Below are 20083 nucleotides of genomic sequence, written 5' to 3'. Positions count from 1 at the left end.
CGCATTTCATGTTCTTCTGTCGCGAAGACTCCATCACATCCCACGCCGTGTTCTTCTGGCGACACATCTTCGCCGTCTTCTAGCGTGATCACACTGCCACACCTTATGTTATGGTATTCTGGCGTCATAACGTCACCTGTTTCTAGCGTGACCACACCATCACGCCCCGTGTCATGGTCTTCAGGCGCCATGTCTTCGCCTTCTTGCGTGACCACACCATCACGTCTTGTGCCATGGACTTCTGGTGCCACGACTTCGCCTGGGTGTACTGATGTGGGTGCACTCACCGGACTCATGTCCAGATCATGATCATCTGGATCATCTTCGTCCACTAGTTCGCACATCAGAATCATATCCCCGTCGTCTCCTTCCTCAGCCATGAGCGCCTGTTGCTTTGGTGCTTCCTCGCAGTCAGCCTTGAAGTGACCGAGGAGGCCACACTTATGACATCTCACTTTTCTGATGTCAAACTTCCTCCTCGGTGGTGCAGGCGCATCCTCGTCATCCGAGTCGGCGAAGTTCTTTCTCGCCGAGTGCTGCTTCCCCTTCCCCTTCTTCTTGCTGTTGCTCGTGGATCCGCCCTGCTGTTCTTTTGACAGGGCAATCCATTGCACCTTTGTCAGCATCAGGTGCTCACTCGCCTCCGTGTCGCCGAAACTGAGACGAATTCTCTCATCGTGGGCTTTGAACCTTCCGACAAGATCCTCGACCATGAGAGTCTTTAGGTCGAGACATTGCTCGATCGACGTGACGATCTGGATGTAGCGCGCCGGCGCGGCGCGCAAAAATCGTCGAACGATCGCAACTTCTTCTAAGGTTGAACCATAGCCCCGTATGCCATTGACGAGGGTCTTAAGACAGGAGGCAAACTGATCAACCGTCTCGCTTTCCTCCATCTTCAGGCATTCGTAGCTTCTCATCAAGGACTGAAGGTGTGCTTCCTTGACACGTTCATGACCCTGGTGCAGGATCTTGATGGTCTCCCATGCCTCCTTCGCCGATTTCTTCCCGACGAGGTGTTGCAGCACATCCTTCGGCATGGCGGAGTAGATCGCCGTTCACGCCTGACTATCCGTCCGGTACTTCGCCGCACCCTTCGCGTATTCGGCGCCGCCGGGGTCGACAGCTTCCTAAAACTCCGCTCCCTCCATCGCGACCTCCATGTTCATCGCCCATAGTGCGTAGTCCTGTCGATCCAACCGGGGGAATTGCGACACCCCCACCATCCGCATCGGTGCTCCCGCTCCTACCACAACGATCTCCTTGCCGGGGGTCGACATGATCCTTCGATTGCTTTTCGAAGATCACGCCAATAAACCAAGCTCTAGATACCAATTGTTGGCCCAGGCCTGTCCTCGACGTTGCAATCCTCCGAGTACTTTCCGGAGAGATGCACATACGAACTTCCTGCCTGATGTGTTGTAACCGGCCGATACTTTTGGCCGAACACACGCAAGTACAACACAACCAAGCAGGCACTCACGCAGGTGAATGGATACTAGCTACGGCAGCTAGCTAGCTTGAACGAGTCGTCGGCTAGTCAACACACGAGAGAATACGAGGCAACTTGATGGCCAATAGGTGCGTGTCGCACCTATGATTTTATTACTTTGCGATCTAATCGATCTGATACAATATTACAGGGGTACTTGTACGTATATATAGTAGCTAACCAAGACAACTACTAATCCTATACCTACACGGTGACGGTTCCAAGTACAAGCCGGACTAGGACTCGTGGTTAATTCCAACAAAATATATCAATCATAAGTGTTAATTTGAAAAGGAAGTGCACATTGACCATCCGTATGAAATTGTGGTGCTAACAAAGAAGACTCTCGTGCTTCCATACTAGTTCCCTCGTTTTTAAATATAAGTATTTTTAAGATTTCAGTAGGTAACTACATACGGATGTATATAGACATACATTAAATTATAGATTCACTCATTTTGCTCCGTATGTAGTTTCCTAATAAAATCTTTAAAAAAACTTATATATAGGAACGGAGAGAGTATATGCAAGGTCGCTTGAAATTTTGATTCTCTTCTCTGTTCCAGTAACATTAAATGAAACCCAACCGTCTATTCCGTCTGATCTTATGGATAAGATCAATTGACACTCAAACAATTTAATTTAGTTTGCTATCGTCAAATATCATGGTGTACCGTAGATGTGCCACTAACATGACTCCCACGCGTGGCTGCACCGCCGCCGGCCGCCCGGTATCTAGTGGTGGCATGATCCTTGAGCCGTCCAAGCCACCTCTGCTTATAAAGGCACCCCTTTAGTCCCGGCTGAGGTCACCAATGGGATTAAAGGCCTCTGCTTCCTGCCCTTTGGGTTGCCGAAAATGACCTTTAGTCCCAAAGGACGGGAACCGTCGGTTAGGTTCCTGGCGACGTCATCATAGTACCTGGACGGGACTGAGGCATCGATGTCCTGTGGGTGCAATATTACATGAACACATGCTCCGCCAGTTCACGCCCTGAGACGGGAGCGCATGGCATAAGTGGATGGTGGCATTGCCGGAGTGTATACTTCGGCCTGGCGGAGTCACAGAATGTTCATCGACGCGTACACGCACCTGTCGCAGGTGCTACCGCGGCTGGAAGGTGCAGCCAATTAACTAAGGATCATCATGTGTAGCTGCTCTTACCAGGCTATAATTCAGAACTACTATGTCTCTAGTGTGAAACTGCACATAAACTTGCGAAATCGGCACAAAACATAGGTACCTTCTTCTTTACAGTTTCACACCGCCGACCTGACAGCTGCTACCAGCATTTTAAAATAATGATTTTGTCTTACTGTTGTTTATTTTAGTTTATAGGCCCGCCACATTTTCCTTTGCTAAAATTACAGGAAACGGTGCATAATCTGTAAGTGATTATTGTTTTGGTGTTCTGTCCATTCTGATTCTAACTTGATCCATACATTGTCGTTGATAGTGCATACAACATACACAACATCACTCAAGAATTTGCAGGTTGGTGCTTTCCATGCCATTTCGCTTCTATGCATTTTGATCTCCCTATTGTTGTTATACAGATACATAGCAGGAGTCATCTGTGGCATTTTCCTAACCACTAGCACATGCAGGCAATTCGATCAAGGTTCTGGGTTCTAGCATTGGCCGTCATATGATTGAAGAGCTATTGTGCAAACACCAACACGTTTTGCCAATTCTTGAAAAAAAATTCAAGCATTGAACCAGGTTTTGCCAGTTCTTGCATCTATCTATGTATCTGATTTTGGCGTCGTTACTTAGTTGAGAAGACCTCCAGCTTTCACAGAAGTTGTTGAGGAAAATTCTGCACTCTGTAGTTTGGAGGCCTGTTTGAAGGAACATGCTATGAGTTTTCTGGTAGTGTTTTGCTGTGTTGTTATATATTTGATTTGAATGGTGATGTCTTTCATGAGCTGTTTTAGCAATGGAAATGTGTTCTTTTTAGAGTCTGTGAGCACGCTACATATATTTCTTGCAAAACGATGATGATTCCTTGCAGGTGCGAGAGGGTCCTCAAGAGGCTATTTATCGTCAGAGGCCATGGCGAACAATGTGAACGACATCCGTGGATGGATCTCATGAACTTGACGGGAGATTCTGAAGCAAGAGAACACCATTTCGAGCAGAGGAGTCGATGTAGATACATGGTCTGTCTGTCTTTTCAGGTAGTCATTCAGTTTGGCAGGCCTGGGAGGAATTAATACAGCTTCAACGTGTTGACAAACTTTTCAGGTAGTCGTCATGAACTTTGATTTCTATCTTGTTTAGATTGAGACATATGTAACCACATAAGGTTGTGTGATACTTTATTTGTCACCGCTACATCGATTAGACAACGGTGATCCAATTATATATTTCTCGAGACCTTTTCTTATCATTAGACGCCAACTCTGGTGCCAACGCCGAATGGCATGATGCCGAACAACGGCACATTAACATTGCACATCGTTGGTAGGGTACTCAATGCAATGGAAGTCGTCGCCTCAAGCTGAGCTATCTGGTTTGATGCAAGAAAACACTCTGTGGCAACTGTTGTGGTTGAGGTTGTTGGAAAGAACATTGTCCCACCTGCTGCTGCTACTACAACTGTTGTTGGGGTTGGGAGACACCTTGGACCGGCTGTTGGGTTTGTTCTTGCAGGACGATAGAGTAGACGATTGCACGGATTGCCTCATGGCGGAATTGTTCGGTGATTTGCGGCAGTTGTTGGCAACATTGTTGTTGCAACACATGGCAACTGCTTTGCTGCAACATTTGCGACCTAAGAATACGTTGTGGCATTGGCACAGGGTTGCATTGATGTTGGAGGAATACCTTGCATGGGTTTAGCTGCTGCAAAATAGATGGATGAACATATGGTATTTGTCCTTGCAGAAGCGTTTGGTGCAGTTGTCCTTGTGGGAGTAGTGTTTTTTGTTGTGTACATGGTTGTTGCTGCACACTACAAGAAATATGTCAACTAACGACCTTTTGTTAGTGACGCTGGAAGGAATGGTCATAAATCTATGACCATTTGACATCATTTGGTCGTAAGCTGTCTGGAGGGGTCCTAGCCCCAAAAACCAACGACCATGTTCATCAGAAAGGTCATCACTTGATTACTGGAAAAGGTCATAAAGCGGACAGCACCTGGCACTGCCTTATTTCTAGGTGATAATGACCAATATGAATGGTCGTTACTAAATAGTTCGAATGCACTAGGCTGGTTACGCAGCCACCTGAGCAGCCTCGCTTACTTGTCACTGAGGTACGACCCATTTGACTGGCAGGTGAGGGGCCGGCGACCGAGCGGGGACATGCGCGAAAAAACATGCGCGAGCGGGGACTCGAACCCACGGCCAAGCGCTTCCGCTAAGTGTTTGCTACCGCTGGGCTAGAGAGGGACTGTTGCTCAGGTATCAATATTTGGGGGTATATTATATTAAATCGCGGGTCTCTCACGAGGAAAATTTCCGATAGGGGCCAACACTTAGCCAATTTCCCACGAGCAAATCCGGATCTCGGGGGCGGCGGCGACCTACGGGACGGGGCGGTGACCAGCAGTGGTGGTGCTGACGCCACGGCCACCTCACCCATCGGCAGTGGTGGTGGTGCCGACGCCACGGCCACCTCGGCCACGCATGAGCCACGACGACCTCGCCCGGCCAGTGGTGGTGCCGCTCGCCTCAGCCACGTCGCCCACTTGGCATGCATGGATTAGTCCAACTTCATGATGTCACTGCTTATCCCGGGTCCAGAATCTCTAGTAAAGGATTTTGATGTCTTTATGGAGCCCCTCGTAGAAGAACTGCTCCAGCTCTGGACTGGTGTACGTACATACGATGCCTCTAGTCCGGAAGAAAAGTTCAATCTATGTGCTGCAGTCATATGGTCCATCCATGATTTCCCGGCACTGCACACTCTGTCTGGGAGGATCACAGCGGGTTATCAGGCATGTGTCCATTGTGACAAAGACCCTTGCTCCAAGAGAATAAGGAGCAAGATCTGCTATATTGGGCACCGCCGCTTTCTTCCCCGAAACAATCGCTGGTGAAGAAGCAAAGATTTTAATGGTGAGAATGAAACCCGTGAAAAGCCAGCTAAATTCACTAAGGAAGAGCTGGAGCAGCAACTTGAGAAGGTGAAGGATGTTAGACCAGGAAAGCTTGCAAAGAAAAGAAAGCGTGCGGAAGGTCAATGTTGGGACCAGAGGTCTTGTTTGTGGGACCTGCCATACTGGGTTGGTCTGAAATTAAGGCATAATCTCGATGTAATGCACATTGACAAAAACATATGTGAGAATCTGCTAGGGACGTTTCTGAACATTGAAGGGAAGACAAAGGACACAGTTAGTTCTAGGCTTGATTTGGAGGACATGGGCATAAGAGAAGATTTGCATCTACAACATGATGAAGCTGAAGATACATTTGAAATGCCACGAGCATGGTATACAATGAGTAAAGAACAAAAGCTAGCATTCTGTGAATTCATAAGAGCGGTGAGATTTCCAGATGGTTATGCTTCTAACCTAGCAAAGTGTGTTACTTCTGATGGATTCAAGCTTTCAGTACTGAAAACCCATGATTGTCACATCCTCCTCCAAAGGATTTTACCGGCTGGCCTCTTTGGAATCATGGACAATGATATATATGAAGCGGTTGTTGAGCTGGGAAATTTATTTAGAGAACTGTGCTGCAAAACACTCAAGTTAAGTGTTCTGGAAAGACATGTAAAAGAAATCCCAATTATTCTTTGTAAGCTTGAGAAGATTTTCCCTCCAGCTTTCTTCACCGTGATGGTCCATTTGGCGGTGCACTTACGAAAAGAGGAAATGCTTAGAGGCCGTGTGCAATACGGTTGGATGTACCCAATCGAAAGAAGGCTACTTACTTGTAAGCGTTATGTGCGAAACACGGCAAGACCTGAAGGTTCGATTGCTGAAGCATATGTCATTGACGAGTGCTAGACTTTTTGCTCTAGATACTTTGGCGATGTGGAAACAAGATGGAACCGGCCGGGCAGAAATAGAGAGCTGTCTGATTCGCATATTGGTGATGTCTCGGTTTTCAACCATGGTGTGAACTTTCTTGGAGCCTCACGATACTTGGAGGCTGGTGATGAGTATGACAAGATGGTTTGGTATGTGCTCAGCAATTGCGCCGAGGTTATACCATATATCGAGTACGTTATATGTAGTGCACTCGTTATTTATTTACTTTTGCTTGGGTTGTTGGCACCAGCCTAATATTTTAATTCACATGTTTTGTTGGCATTGCAGGAAATGCAATGAAGAGTTAAATCAGATAGAAAGCCAGATCAATGTTGATACAAGGGTTGCCAAGGGATTTGCTAAATGGTTTATGAATCATGTTGGAAACTTGCATGAGGAGAAGAAAGTCAGTGATGATCTATTTTCTTTGGCATGCTTACTGGATAAGCGAGTGCGAGTGTATTCAGCATGCATTGCTGATGGTGTCCGGTACCACACCGTTGATCGCGAGGAAAAAAGGAAGACACAAAATAGTGGCATCGTCACTGAGGGGTCACATGATTGTGAGAACATTGACTTCTATGGTCAGCTGAGAAGCATCATAGAGAACATTGACTTCTATGGTCCGGTACAACTCTAGTGGAGGCATCCATCGCTCCGTTGTCTTATTTTGCTGTGACTGGTTTGATCTTGGTAACAAGAAGAAGAGACGCTCTTGTGTCAAGTATGATGGCCACTTCAAAAGCATCAACACTTGAAGGTGCTGGTATAAGAGTGATCCCTTTATTCTAACAGCACAAGCAACAATGGTGTTTTACCTGCCAGACACTCTTTTGCACGGAAAATGGTGACTTGTGCAAAACTTTGAGCACAGACACTTGTGGAGTGTGACTGAAACTGAAACTGAAGTGGAAAAGGGCCCCGCTGGTAGTGGCGTAACATATCAGGATGATGACTGTACGGAAGTTCCAGTGCAAGCTGATGATGACCCTATGGAAGTTCAGGTGCAAAGCAGATTGCGTAGGGACTGGGAACGTGTGCTCATTGATGCTGCAACAGTTGAAGGCATCAAGAAAATAAGAAAGGTGGTAGCGGATGGACATGCTAGCGAGGATGAGGAAGACAGGACTGATCATACTATGCTGCAATATTGTAGTCACGATGAGGTAAATAGAAGTGGGCATAGAGTTCCTGGTTTTGGTATCGACGACGATGAGTAGTGACTAGACATGAAGGTAAATATTGTCTCCTTGGTGATCTAAAACTATTACTGTATGTTCCTTGTTTTGATTGGTGATCAACCTGCTCTATAGTTTTTGTTGTTGTTTTTCTACTACAATTCTCTCCAGGTAGCAAAATGCATGAGACTGATGGTTGTAGTGATGGAGAGGCAGGTGGTGAAGATCATTATGGCTGGAGAGGCAAAATGATGTAGTTTTGGTGATCATGATGGCTGGAGAGGCAAAATGTTGTATTTAGAAATGGCTGGAGAGGCAAAATGATGTAGTTTTGGTGCCATTTTCTTAGTTTTGGTGAGAACTATTGGTTGTGATGTGATCCTGATTCAAACTGTTGTGTTGTAATGCAAAATATTGCAAACTGTTGGTTGGGATGTTCCTGAAGTTTTTTGAACTGAATTGAGATGTTGTTTTCAGAGCTATTTTCAGAACTACATCAGAGAGTTGTTGCTATCTACATCAGAGAACTGAATTGAGATGTTGCATGTTGATGTTGCTTTCAGAACTGTTGTTTTTCCTGAAGTTTTCTGAACTGAATTCAGATGTTGTTTTCAGAGCTATTTTCAGAACTACATCAGAGAGCTGTTGCTATCTACATCAGAGAATTGAATTGAGATGTTGCATGTTACTGTTATTTTCAGAACTCGGAAACCTTTGCATTATGTCATCATATGTGATAAAGTTACCATGTAAAATAATAAACTTGTAATACGACAATTATTTTTCAAGTGCTCGAAATGAGTTTTTTTGTGACGGACCTGTCATATATTTGTTTCAAAATTGGTCCAAATCATTTTTCTAACATACTAGGACATATTTAATGTACAATTGACAAAATGGTTGGGTGTCAAAAGCTTTTATCCATCTCATGTGTGAAGATTCATGACTTTCAAGCCACATGATCAATCTCATGGCCATATTCATGGCACAGTTTGTTGAAATGGTATCATATTTTGCATAATGGTGCATGTTGGAATGACAAACAATGTTGATTAAGGAATTTTTCATCTTCCTTGTATGAAAAATTCATTTTTCATTTTTCAAGTGCCCGAAATGAGTTTTTTTTGTGAAGGACCTACCATATATTTGTTTCAAAATTGGTCCAAATCATTTTTCTAACATACTAGGCCATATTTAATGTACAATTGACAAAATGGTTGGGTATCAAAAGCTTTTATCCATCTCTCGTGAAAAAGACAAATCTATGTCGAATCAGGTGGAAGCGGGTCAAATTTGAACTGCGGCTGGCTTATCGTTTGATCTTTATTTTTTCCAAAAATCATTTCTAGGTACACAAGTATCTATTTAATCATAGAAACACCAAAAAGGTTTCCAACATTCAACCACTAGGTAGGAACGGTCATGCCCGCCGTTTCGACCGCATTTTGAAATGGCCATGAAAAATTCAAAAAATATCAAAAAATGGGATACCTTCGTGTCGCATCATCACATGTGACCTGCCAACTAGAAAAGATATACTCCCTCCGTTCCTAAATATAAGACCTTTTAGAGATTGTACTATAAACTACATACGGATGTACATAGACATATTTTAGAATATAGATTCACTTATTTTGCTCCGTATGTAGTCTTCTAGTGAAATACCTAAAAGGTCTTATATTTTGGAACGGAGGGAGTATAAATTTGATTACCGATGTCTTCTTGAACTATTCGGTATGATTTTAACCATCATTGCTACAATGTTTACAAAAAAGAAAAAGAAAAAGTCTGCCTCTAAACCCCAAAAAACTAGTGAAAATTTTCCCTCCCACCCCACCAAATTTTCCCTCTCACCCCACCAAAATTTCCCTCCACTCCCTCTCCCACTACCACGCGGGACCCACCACTCCCTCTCCCATTCCCCTCTCCATTCCACTCCCCACCACCCACGCGGGATCCATTCCACTCCCCACTCCGCCGCCCCTCCCTAGCTCCGTGCCGCCCCGCCGCCCCTCCCGTGCTCCGCATCGCCCCTCCGCCCCTCTCCCCTCTCCCCGACGACGACTACATCTACGACGTCGACGGCTGCATCTACATCGACGACGACTAAATCGACGACGTCGACGACTACATCTACATCAATGACGACGGCTAGATCTACATCGACGTCGACGGCTACGACTACATCGACAACGACAGTACCTCTCCCCTCGACCCATCTCCCGTTGATAGATCCCTGCATGTGTTCTTCTAGTAGATGTTCTAGGGTTTGATAGATCCCCCTCATGTGTTCTTCTAGGGTTCATGGGGCTGGATCAATGGGGATGGTTCGGTACATTCATGGGGTTAGGGTAGGGTTCATGGGGTAAATATGTCGGCTGACGTGTTTCATAGGGTTAGGGTTCATGTTGCTTGACTACTATGGCTTGCTTGCTTGCTAGCATACATGGTTAATTAGAGTTTCCGTCAGCAATACTTGCTTGTATCAATAGCACTTGGACAAGAAGCTACTAGGGTTGGTATCAACAGTACTTGCTTGCTTGCTCGTCTTCAATTTTCTTCCTTGCTTGCTTGTTTCTATCAGTAGCACTATGCTTGTTTCTATCAGTAGCACTTCTTTTGCTTGCTTTCTTGTATTAGTAGCACTTATGCACTTTTCTTGCTAGCTTGCTTGTATGAGTAGCACTTATGCACTTTGCTTGCTTGCTTGCACACTGCTTGCTTCTTTATTCACCAAATGTTGGGCAACCAGTTGCTATGAATGCATATGTTTGCCTCCATTAGGGGTACAGTTGAGTAATTACTTTGCTTATAGATGATTGCAGGTACATGGATAAAATTGCAAGTTAAAACATAAAAGTAATTGTTGTAAATAGTTAATGCATTGCTTCACATATATAGTTTTCTTCAACTATCAGTTTAGTACATTATTACCTCCTGTTTCACATGTTTTAATACTGATGCATTGCTACACTTGTATGTGCATGCTAGTCCAAGTGCTTCAATTTAGTTGCTTGCTTCAACTGTCAGTTTAGTACTGATGCATTAACTGTATGTGCATTGCTACACGTGTATGTGCATGCTGGTCCAAGTGTTTTACATGTATTAGTACTGATGCATTAACTACATCACTATATTGTTGATCCAACAAGTTTGCTTCACATGTATTACATGTATGTGCATGCTCGTCTAAATGCTTTCCTTTATTGATATAAATGCATCATTTTACTTTATCCCTGTTGTATCTGATTGTTGTTTATTCTATTTTGCAAGCACCACCTCAAGATCATCCATGTCAAGGATGACAAGGTCAATCCCGAGGCCAACCAGTGGTATGCAAGTTGGTCCTTGTGGTTATACTGTCAGATTTATAAAATGTGTCGTAATATGCTAAGTGAAATGTAATATGCTAAGTAAAATATCTTGGAGGCTGGTGATGTAAAATATTGTCAGATTTTATTATGCAAATAAGTTGCTGTAGTCTGAATTAGCTGGCTTAGCTGTGCCTGTGTGTTGTTACTCTTCCTTAGCTGAATAAGTAGGATTAAATGATAATAAAATATCATAAGATATGTTTGGCTGTCTGTCCATGCATTCCAACAATTAACCTAATAATTATGTTTACTTTGCCTTGCAAAGATGAGCATCCTCTCACCGAGTACGAGAAGGTTAGGGCTAGAAATATTATGAGGAACAATCGGATATTCTAGTCCCTTGGCATTGATGCAATAGCGTCAATGATTAGGAAAACAAATGATGTACAACAAGGTACAACTAATGGGTTTCAAGAAGGTAGTGGAGTTATCAGTGATAACCCAGAGTACAATCCTAAGGAGGATGAAGTTGTAATGCACAAGACTGTTAAGGTGCAAACTCTGTCTTGCTTGGAGGGTTCGGGTTGTTGTATGCTCTGTGTTTCCTTGTGCTCACATATTTATCTTGTGATGTAATTTTTTTCTTTGCAATTTATACAAGGCACTGAAGGAATCTAGAACGAAGAGGCATGGTGTTAATTAGACAGCCAGCAAGAATAGGAAGAGCTCAGAAGCATCTGTTGCGATGCCTCCAGGAAGGGTGATGGCCCCACCTCCAAGACTAACAAAGAGGATCCTGGAACCTGATGAACCAGATAGAGTCACAAGGAAGAAAGCAACTATGTTGGCTGCGACGGACCATCAGGAATGTCCGATGGGCATGAACTTTGAGAGCTTGGTGGAAATGCGTGATGAGTTTTCGCCGATGGACGAAGAAACCACTCTGTGCATGGATGAAAGCGGCACTATCTGCGTACGCCTCAGGCGTGGTGCACCTTCTATTGGCAGGAATGATGTCGTCAGTGAAGAAGAACAACAGCTTGTGCTTCAACCAGGCAAGTTCACCTTCTCTTTTACTAGTGCATTTTGCAAATGGAAGTGATCATGTATGCTTACCTGTTTAGCAGAACCATTCCTGCATTTGTCGATTTCTCTTCTAATTTACGAGTTCAATTTCATTTTCAGATGCAATGACTAACAAGCATATACTTAGAAAGGGCAAAGGGCAAAAGAGAATCACGAAGTCGCTTGGCACAAAGGTGCTATCCAAATTGCCCAAGGGATGAAGCGTCCAGAGAAGCCTCTACAGGCAACAAAGTTTGCTTCTGAGTGTGGACTCGTTGCAAGAAGCCATGTGCCGGTTCTTCCTCACTTCAAGGAATACAAAAATAATGCTACTCTAGTGGAGGACTACATCGGGAAAGTTGTTGTAGGCTACTTGTTTTATAGTTAATGTGCTACTCTATTTTCTGTTATGTAGTTAATGATCACTAATGTTGTTCCTTCCTTGTTTGCTGTCTTGGTAGGCAAATTTTGAGATAAACACAGACTCAGAGACCATCAAGTACGCGTGCAAAGATGTTCTGCAGAGAAGTTCAAAGAATCGATGCCATAATATCAAGAAGTATTTTGATACCGTAGCAGCAAACAAAGTGAGCACCAAGTCTCCGGTGCCAGATCTGATGGACGGTGAATGGCAAGCTCTGGTGCAGATGTGGTCTACCCCAAGACACAAGGTATGTATATGCTCTGTTTGCTGATTTATGTTCTGCACATCAGGATGGGAATGGGCCATGGTCCCCTTCTTCCTCTTCCATGTTTCTGATCAGAGTAGGAACAATAGAGAGCATCAACTTTCAAAATCAACATCATATGTAATACACTGACTCTTATATAGTACTAGTTGTTCATGTACTTGTGCTAGTGTAGGATAACTGAAATATTTCCAAATCAAATATGCTCAGACTCGTATTGTCCTACTATACTACTGCCTATTCCACTTTCTTTCAACTTGGCAAATAAAATTATGTGTTTTTGTAGGAAACCTGTGTGTCGAACAAGATTAATCGAGAAAAGGTCGTGTACCAACGGAGAACTGGTTCGAGGCACTACACCGCACACATTTTTGCCACTGTGAGTACCTTTTTCTAAAGACCTTACCGTTTGATCCTCGTTGAATATCATTTCTTATTCTTGCTGAATAACATTTCGATTTTTGTTGAAAAACATTTCAGAAAGAAGAGCGTAAGGGTGAGGAGCTGTCTGCGATTGACTTGTTCAAGGCCACCCACAACAGCAAGAAGCACGGGTTTTCGGAGCCAGTCAAGATTGCTATAGTAAGTCACTCCATGCTTTTGTCATGCTAGTTCAAACTTTTGTCTATAGACCTCAGCCATGTTTGATTCACAGCCAGCAAGAACACACACTATGTTCCATGATTTGATGCTGTTTGCTAGAGCCTAAGATAGGTTTGGTATCTCAACAAAGATATCAGAATTTGTTGTACAATTCTCAACAAAGATAACAGAACTTGCTGTAGCTATTTGTTGCAGTTTTATGATATGATGAAAATTGATCTGAATGTTAGTTGTCAACAAAGAAGCCATATTATATAGAACGACCATATTGTTCCGATTGCATGTCTCTAGATCACATAAGTGTGTACACTTGCTGTAGCCAGATTCAAATAATGCTTTATGTTTAGTAGCTATCATCTACTTCTGTTTGAGTTTGAGTAAAATATCCACATATAGATTTTGTGTGCTGGTTTGATTACTTCAAATAATCCATTTCATGGTCTGGTTTGGTGGCATTCTTGTTTGGTTTCTCTTGCAGAATGTGAAATAGATATGCTACTAATGTCTATCATTTTCCTCCATATGCTAGCTTGAGATGGAAAAAATGAAGGACGCGCCAGTACCAGAAGGTGAAGAACCAAAGTATGATGCTGAGATTGTTGAAGAAGTGCTCAAGACCGAAGTTAACCAAAGCACATTCCTCAGGAATATTGGGCTCAAGTCATCTAGTAATAACTTTGGCAAATGAACTGCTGCTGTGGCTGCTCATGTTCGTGATCTTCATGAGAAGCTGGAGAGGTCGGAGCTTCAAGCTGAAGTGATGCAAGAAGAAATGGCAACAATCAAGCTAAAGGTGGAAGAATATGGAGGTCCACGCAACAAGGAACTTGAGCTGCTGCGCAAGAAGTCTCAAGAACAGGAAGAGAAGTTAGCCCACTTGATGGCTCTCTTCGGCGCTAAAGCATTATAGAAGTTGAACCTGTCCTAGAACCTGTCGTAGAAACAGTGAAGTGGGCTAACTTCTCAAGAACATGATGAAGTTAGCCCACTTGATTGGTCATTCTGGTGATGAAACAATGTCTTGCTCTATTTTGAGAAGTTGTGCACCTATGAAGTTGTCAATTATTTAAGTTTAGTTTGGACCATTTTGTTTGGGCACTAAAGTTAGTTTGGACAGCAAAAAGGCCGAGGCCCAAACAAGAAATAGACTTAGAAGGCTTGGGCCTAAAAAAAGAGTAGGCCAAGGCCCAAATTATAATTTTTCTAAAAAGGATTGGGCCTAAAAAAAGAGTAGGCCAAGGCCCAAACAAGAACTGGACTAAAAAGAGTAGGCCAAGGCCCAAAAGAAGGTGGACTAATAAAGAACCTGCTGAGTAAAAGATTCTATCCCAAAAAATAATAGGCCAAATTATTGAGCCCGGCCCATGTAGACGACCGGAATGGACCGGGCTGAATCTTATTTACGACCTTTTTGTTTGGTCATAATTCGGCCACGTCAGGCTGCCACGGTTGATCTGACGTGGTGCAAGCAGATTGCTAGTGACCAAATCATTTGGTCATTAAACCTACGACCTTCTATTTGGCATAAAATCCTACGACCAATCCAGAAAAAGGTCGTTATAGTTCACTAAAGAACCTCAGCTTTAGACCTTCTGTTTTTGGTCATAAAAAGGTCACAAATGGAAATCAATGACCATTCGGTGACTAATATTGAAGGTCGTTAGTTGACATATATCTTGTCGTGGCAATAGAATTGGTTGTTGTTGCCCAAATGGTGGTCGTTGTGGAAATGGTTGTTGTTGCCAAAATGGTGGTTGTTGTGGAAATGGTTGTTGTGGTCGGAAGGGTTGTTGTGGATATGGTTGTGGTTGTGGTTGTTGTGGCATGGGTTTTTGTGGAAATGGTTGTGGTTGTTGTGGGTATGGTTGTGGTTGTTGTGGAAATGGTTGTGGTTGTTGTGGGTATGGTTGTTGTGGAAATGGTTGTGGTTGTTGTGGGTATGGTTGTGGTTGTTGTGAGATGGGTTATTGTGGAAATGGTTGTTGCTGCACAATGGTACTTGTTGCCGCAATGGCGAAGAGTGCTAAGATGAGGAAGGTCTTCATGGTGGATTGGTGTTAACTATTGTTTCTTGGTTTTGATGCTTGTGCTTGTGATGATCTCTATAATGCATGCCTATTTATAGTATCCATGGCACCATCTCTTATCTTCTTTACATCAGCTTTAACAATTGTGTTTGAATGTTTCTGAAATGGATTTTGGTACATTGTGTTAGGTTGCACTAGCTACAAGCGTACTTTTGGATTGATCATCAAAGGTGCTTTTTAGCTATGCATATGATCATACACAATGTATAGAAATCCTGAGGTTTGGTATGCATGATTCGCCTTATTCACTTTACATGTCACCCACTTATCAAGCTATCACTTCTGCAAACTATTTTGGTACCTTGTATCGGTTGTTAGCATGAAACAAGAAAGGCAAAACTTGTGTCTCACTAAGTTGGAATCGTGTCTGGATTGTTAAGATATGCTCGATTATCAAAGCCTTACAGAGGGAGGGTTCTTCGAGACTAGATTGGTGTTTATAAACTAACTTTGTATTGTCTCTAAGATGATAAGATGAACTGGCACCTATAGAGCATGACATGACTCATCAAATTTCCTTTACATGTAAAGGATGGTAGCTGCTTGCAAGTTACTAACATATATATATATCCGGTTCTAACTCCAAACATGTCATCGTGAGCTGAATCTATGTGTGATGGATTTTTGTAAACCAGATCATTCTTTTGGTGGACTAAGTTTTGAATGTTATGTATATATCTCACGGGGACCACCAGGTCTCTTTTACTAAATCTTTTGGGTGTAAGGTTAATATATATTAGAATTGTGCACAACATTTATGTAGGTAATCTATTGAAAAACATAATACTTTCGCGGCTACATAGTTTGGTAAACTATGGTGCATGTTTCGGTGTATTATAATGAGTTTACCTATATCAAGGTACTTTATGAACCCAAAAGGAAAAAAATGCCAAACATTTTTCATTGACACACCTTAAGAACATTTAGAGGGTTCTTTTTTATGGTACACTCGCTGTGTTGGTTACTCGGGGTCAGTCGCGGACCTAGCCGACTGGGTTAGGGTGGGCCAAGTGCTACTGTACACATTTATTTATTTATTATTATTTTGTTTTGTGGCCTTCCTCCGATGCAGTGGCGGAGGTATATGGTGGCCAGGGTGGGTCGTGGTCCACCCTCGATTTACAAATCAACCAGTACCATAGCAAAAGAGATAGAATAACCAAATAAAAATAAATACTCCCTTCGTCCGGAAATACTTGACATAAGAATGGATGTATCTGTATGTATTTTAGTTCTAGATACATCTTTTTATTCATTTATGAGATAAATAATTCCGGACGAAGGGAGTATTTATGAGTGTATGCACTTTTGGCCCATCCTGGTCCAGTGGGATGGGTCCGTCACTGATCGAATGGTATGAAAGCACCTTTCAAATCTCATGGTGGGCCATGGTCCACCTTGGACACGCTCTACCTCCATCCACCGATGTTGGGCATGTGGCGGTGGCGTGCCAAATCATCCATTTCACAAGAGGAACTAATAAAGCTTTAATATATTGAGAAACTTCACAACACTCTTGCAGTGTGGATCCCTAAAGAAGGATGATGTAAATTTCATGGATAATAAACAGGCCTCCCTGGCAGCTCTGAGGCAAAATACCGGCTTGTAATTGCTTCTACAACTGAACTGTATCGTGGTCGTTATCGGTCTAGAATTCTTGGGGCATGAATAACTTGCATCATATTACAAACATTGTCCACAAAAAGAATATCGAGCCTATAAAGATGAATTTTGATCCAACCTAGTGATTTATGTATGCCTGGCAACTTATACATGGTTTCATAATTTTTCATCAATAACTCGAGGGTCGAGTTATATCCATAACCAGCACGTACATCAGCACCTAGATGATCTTTTGCTCCCACAACATACATGCTGGAGCTGAATCTAAATCATCGTTTTCGGAAGGGGCGGTCGTTTGAGGCCTCACCAAACATCCCTCGGGGGTGCGCCATTGCTAACCCGCACTGCTCGGCGGTGGCTTTGGGTCTTCTCAGTAGAGTCACCAACCCACCCAGACCGTGTGTGCTCCGCTCCGCCCTCACGCACCTCACCGCTGCCACCTCCTCCCACCCACCACCGCCGGCGGCGCCATGGAGGTCGGCGGCGAGGAGTTCGCGGTCAGCGTGGTGATCTCCGCGAAGACCACCCTCGGGGAGGAGTTCGAGGGCTAGATCGTCTCCTTCGACTGCCCGAGTAACCTCCTCGTCATCCATATCCTTCCCAAATCCAACCTTTGCTCCCCGCCCCCGTCTCCATGCCGTTTACTTCTGCCTCCTGCTCTATTTCTATGTGTTGCCTGGTTGCTTTGTTTCGATGATGGCGTAGATCACAAGAAGGCGTGGGCAGGGCGAAGAGGGGTGAGCGGCGGAATTTGAGGGTGCTCAAGGCCAACAACATCAAGGAGTTCTCCGTCGTCGGCAAGTACGACGACCCGCTCGACCCGGCTGGCTGTGTGCTCGACCTCGCCGCCATCCACGCCAAGGAGGAGGCTGCCCTGAGGTGCGTCATACTGCATCCCGAACCCTTTTGGTACTACTTTCTAGTCATTGCTAGTTAGGCATCATATGCTTATTTATCTTGTTTGTATTTGAGATGCGGTCAAGATTCAATCAATGGATTTGCTCACTCCAGCTGTAGATGCTCTAATGTGTTGTGCTTAGTTGAGTCATAGTACTGGTCAATGTGCAGCACCAGATTTGTAAGGATCATGCACACTGATCAGATACTCAGATCTCAGCAGAAAATCTCTGTAGATTTATGTATACCTATGGATACATACTAATTCCTCGAGAAAAAAATGTGTATGCTGCTAAAGCATGTGGTAGGTTCCTGAACTCCTAAAATGCAGTGCAGCCGCATCTATCTTCTTTTTTTGGCAAGACAAGGCGCCATGGCCAAGGTATACAAAGAAAGACTGGTCAAACAGTGCAAGGTTCTCTCTCTTGACTCTTGTTGTTACTTGTTGCTGATAATGCTCAGTGCTAATTCGGAAGGCTATTGTCCCTACGATCTTGATACAAGGTAATAATTACTGAAGGTGTAGCAATTTACATGTGATAAGTTTTTAGGTTTTTTCTGCAAAGATAAGTGATTTTGCATGTGACTGCAGAAATTGATGAAGCAGCAGGGAAGGACCGGATCCGGATGGACATGTACTTTACATGAGATGGAATGGATAGATGCAGATATGAGAGTAGATGGATGGGCATTAAATCGACGGCCCGTTCAATGGATAGCTCCAAAACCAAAGTCTCTGTCAGATGTACGGCGTGCAATGGATGTGATCACATGATGGAACATGAGAACTTTTTGCAGTAAAGCTGGAACATTAATCATTAAGGTGTGGTCGTCAAGCCGCTCCAGCGGTGCATGGACAGAGCAAGGGATCACTTGAGGTGAGTCTACAAATATTTTTGTTGTGGGATAGTGTATTTGATTGGTGTGAGTGCTTAATTAGCTGCACAGTCTATTATCTGCCAATAATAGTTGCAAATGTTGAAACATTCTCCGGCCACTTTTGAGTTTTTAATGGCCTCTTCAACTAAAGGAAATTTTTGTAGGACTTTAGTTCTTAACTCATAGAGGTTTTGATTTGTAGGATATATTATTTCCTCTTCCTCTTGTGTGCTACTCTGCACTCAGTTTCAAACGAAATGTTCCATTATGCCTAACCTACTGGATTTCTTTTCTTTTCTTTTTGTCGATGATAATTATGCCATGCAACTAATCCCCGAAGACAATTCATGTGGTTTCCTCGTGCTGTAACAAACAACCTCTTATGCTCAGTATATGTAGGACAGAACACGTTATGGCATCCAATTTCTATCCTGCTCATGTTTTTTCAATTCCTATGCTCTGTTCCGCAGAGGCTCTAATTGACTTAAGAGTTACTGAGTGAGGGCAACCAGTTGTGTCCTACTAAAATTATGCTTTGATATAAATTTTAACGCAGAGTGAAATTTGTTTACTAATCAGCTATTTTAATTTCCCTATTACACAACTACGATGCTCGATTCAAGCCTCAAATTTTGTTTTTTGGACTTCCCTTTTATCAGATAAAATCAGGAGGTCTAGTTGTTTGGACAAAAGGAGTCGTTCATTTTGTTTACAGATGAAGTAGTTATCTAGAAAACGTGAAACATCGTCAGAAGTCCATAGCTGATATTCAGAGAGTTCCCCTTGAAAAATGCAGTGCGCCTCAACCCCAGTGGAAACACGAAAGCAACGCCGAGCCTTCAACAAATCATAATGATGATGCTCATGGTGTTTTCCGAGGGATTGATCCAAGCCTTGCTGTTCACGCATATGAAGAACCCGTCGAAGGAAAACTCTATGAGAGAGAAGTCAACAGACTGTTGGACAGCTTGGGCCCTCGGTTTGTAGATTGGTGGTGGAACACGCCATTGCCTATGGATGCTGATCTCCTTCCAGAAGTTGTTCCAGGCTTCAAAACTCCATTTAGACAATGCCCTCCTGGTGTGAGACCAACACTAGCAGATGAGGAGCTGACATACCTGCGCAAGCTTGCACGTCCTTTGCCAACACATTTTGCTCTAGGTGATTATGCTATTAACTTTCATACTTCATACTTGTTATTCATTTTTATTGGTGGTTCCAAATAACCATGCTCTTACAGGATGATTAAGTATTAACTGCTTCCGGCACCC

General features: G+C 43.4%; 2 pseudogenes; one reads left to right on the top strand and one right to left on the bottom strand.

Moving 5' to 3' along the window:
* Nucleotides 1–3814: 3814 nt before the first annotated feature.
* LOC123403470 lies at nucleotides 3815–15399 on the bottom strand (annotated as a pseudogene).
* A 2107-nt stretch (nucleotides 15400–17506) lies between these two features.
* Nucleotides 17507–18581, top strand: LOC123394904 (annotated as a pseudogene).
* Nucleotides 18582–20083: the final 1502 nt, after the last annotated feature.

Source organism: Hordeum vulgare, chromosome 1H (genome assembly GCF_904849725.1).
Source record: "Hordeum vulgare subsp. vulgare chromosome 1H, MorexV3_pseudomolecules_assembly, whole genome shotgun sequence".
Classification (NCBI taxonomy): domain Eukaryota; kingdom Viridiplantae; phylum Streptophyta; class Magnoliopsida; order Poales; family Poaceae; genus Hordeum; species Hordeum vulgare.
The sequence above is the reverse complement of the archived record's forward strand: the minus strand, read 5'-3'. Positions and strand labels throughout refer to the sequence as shown.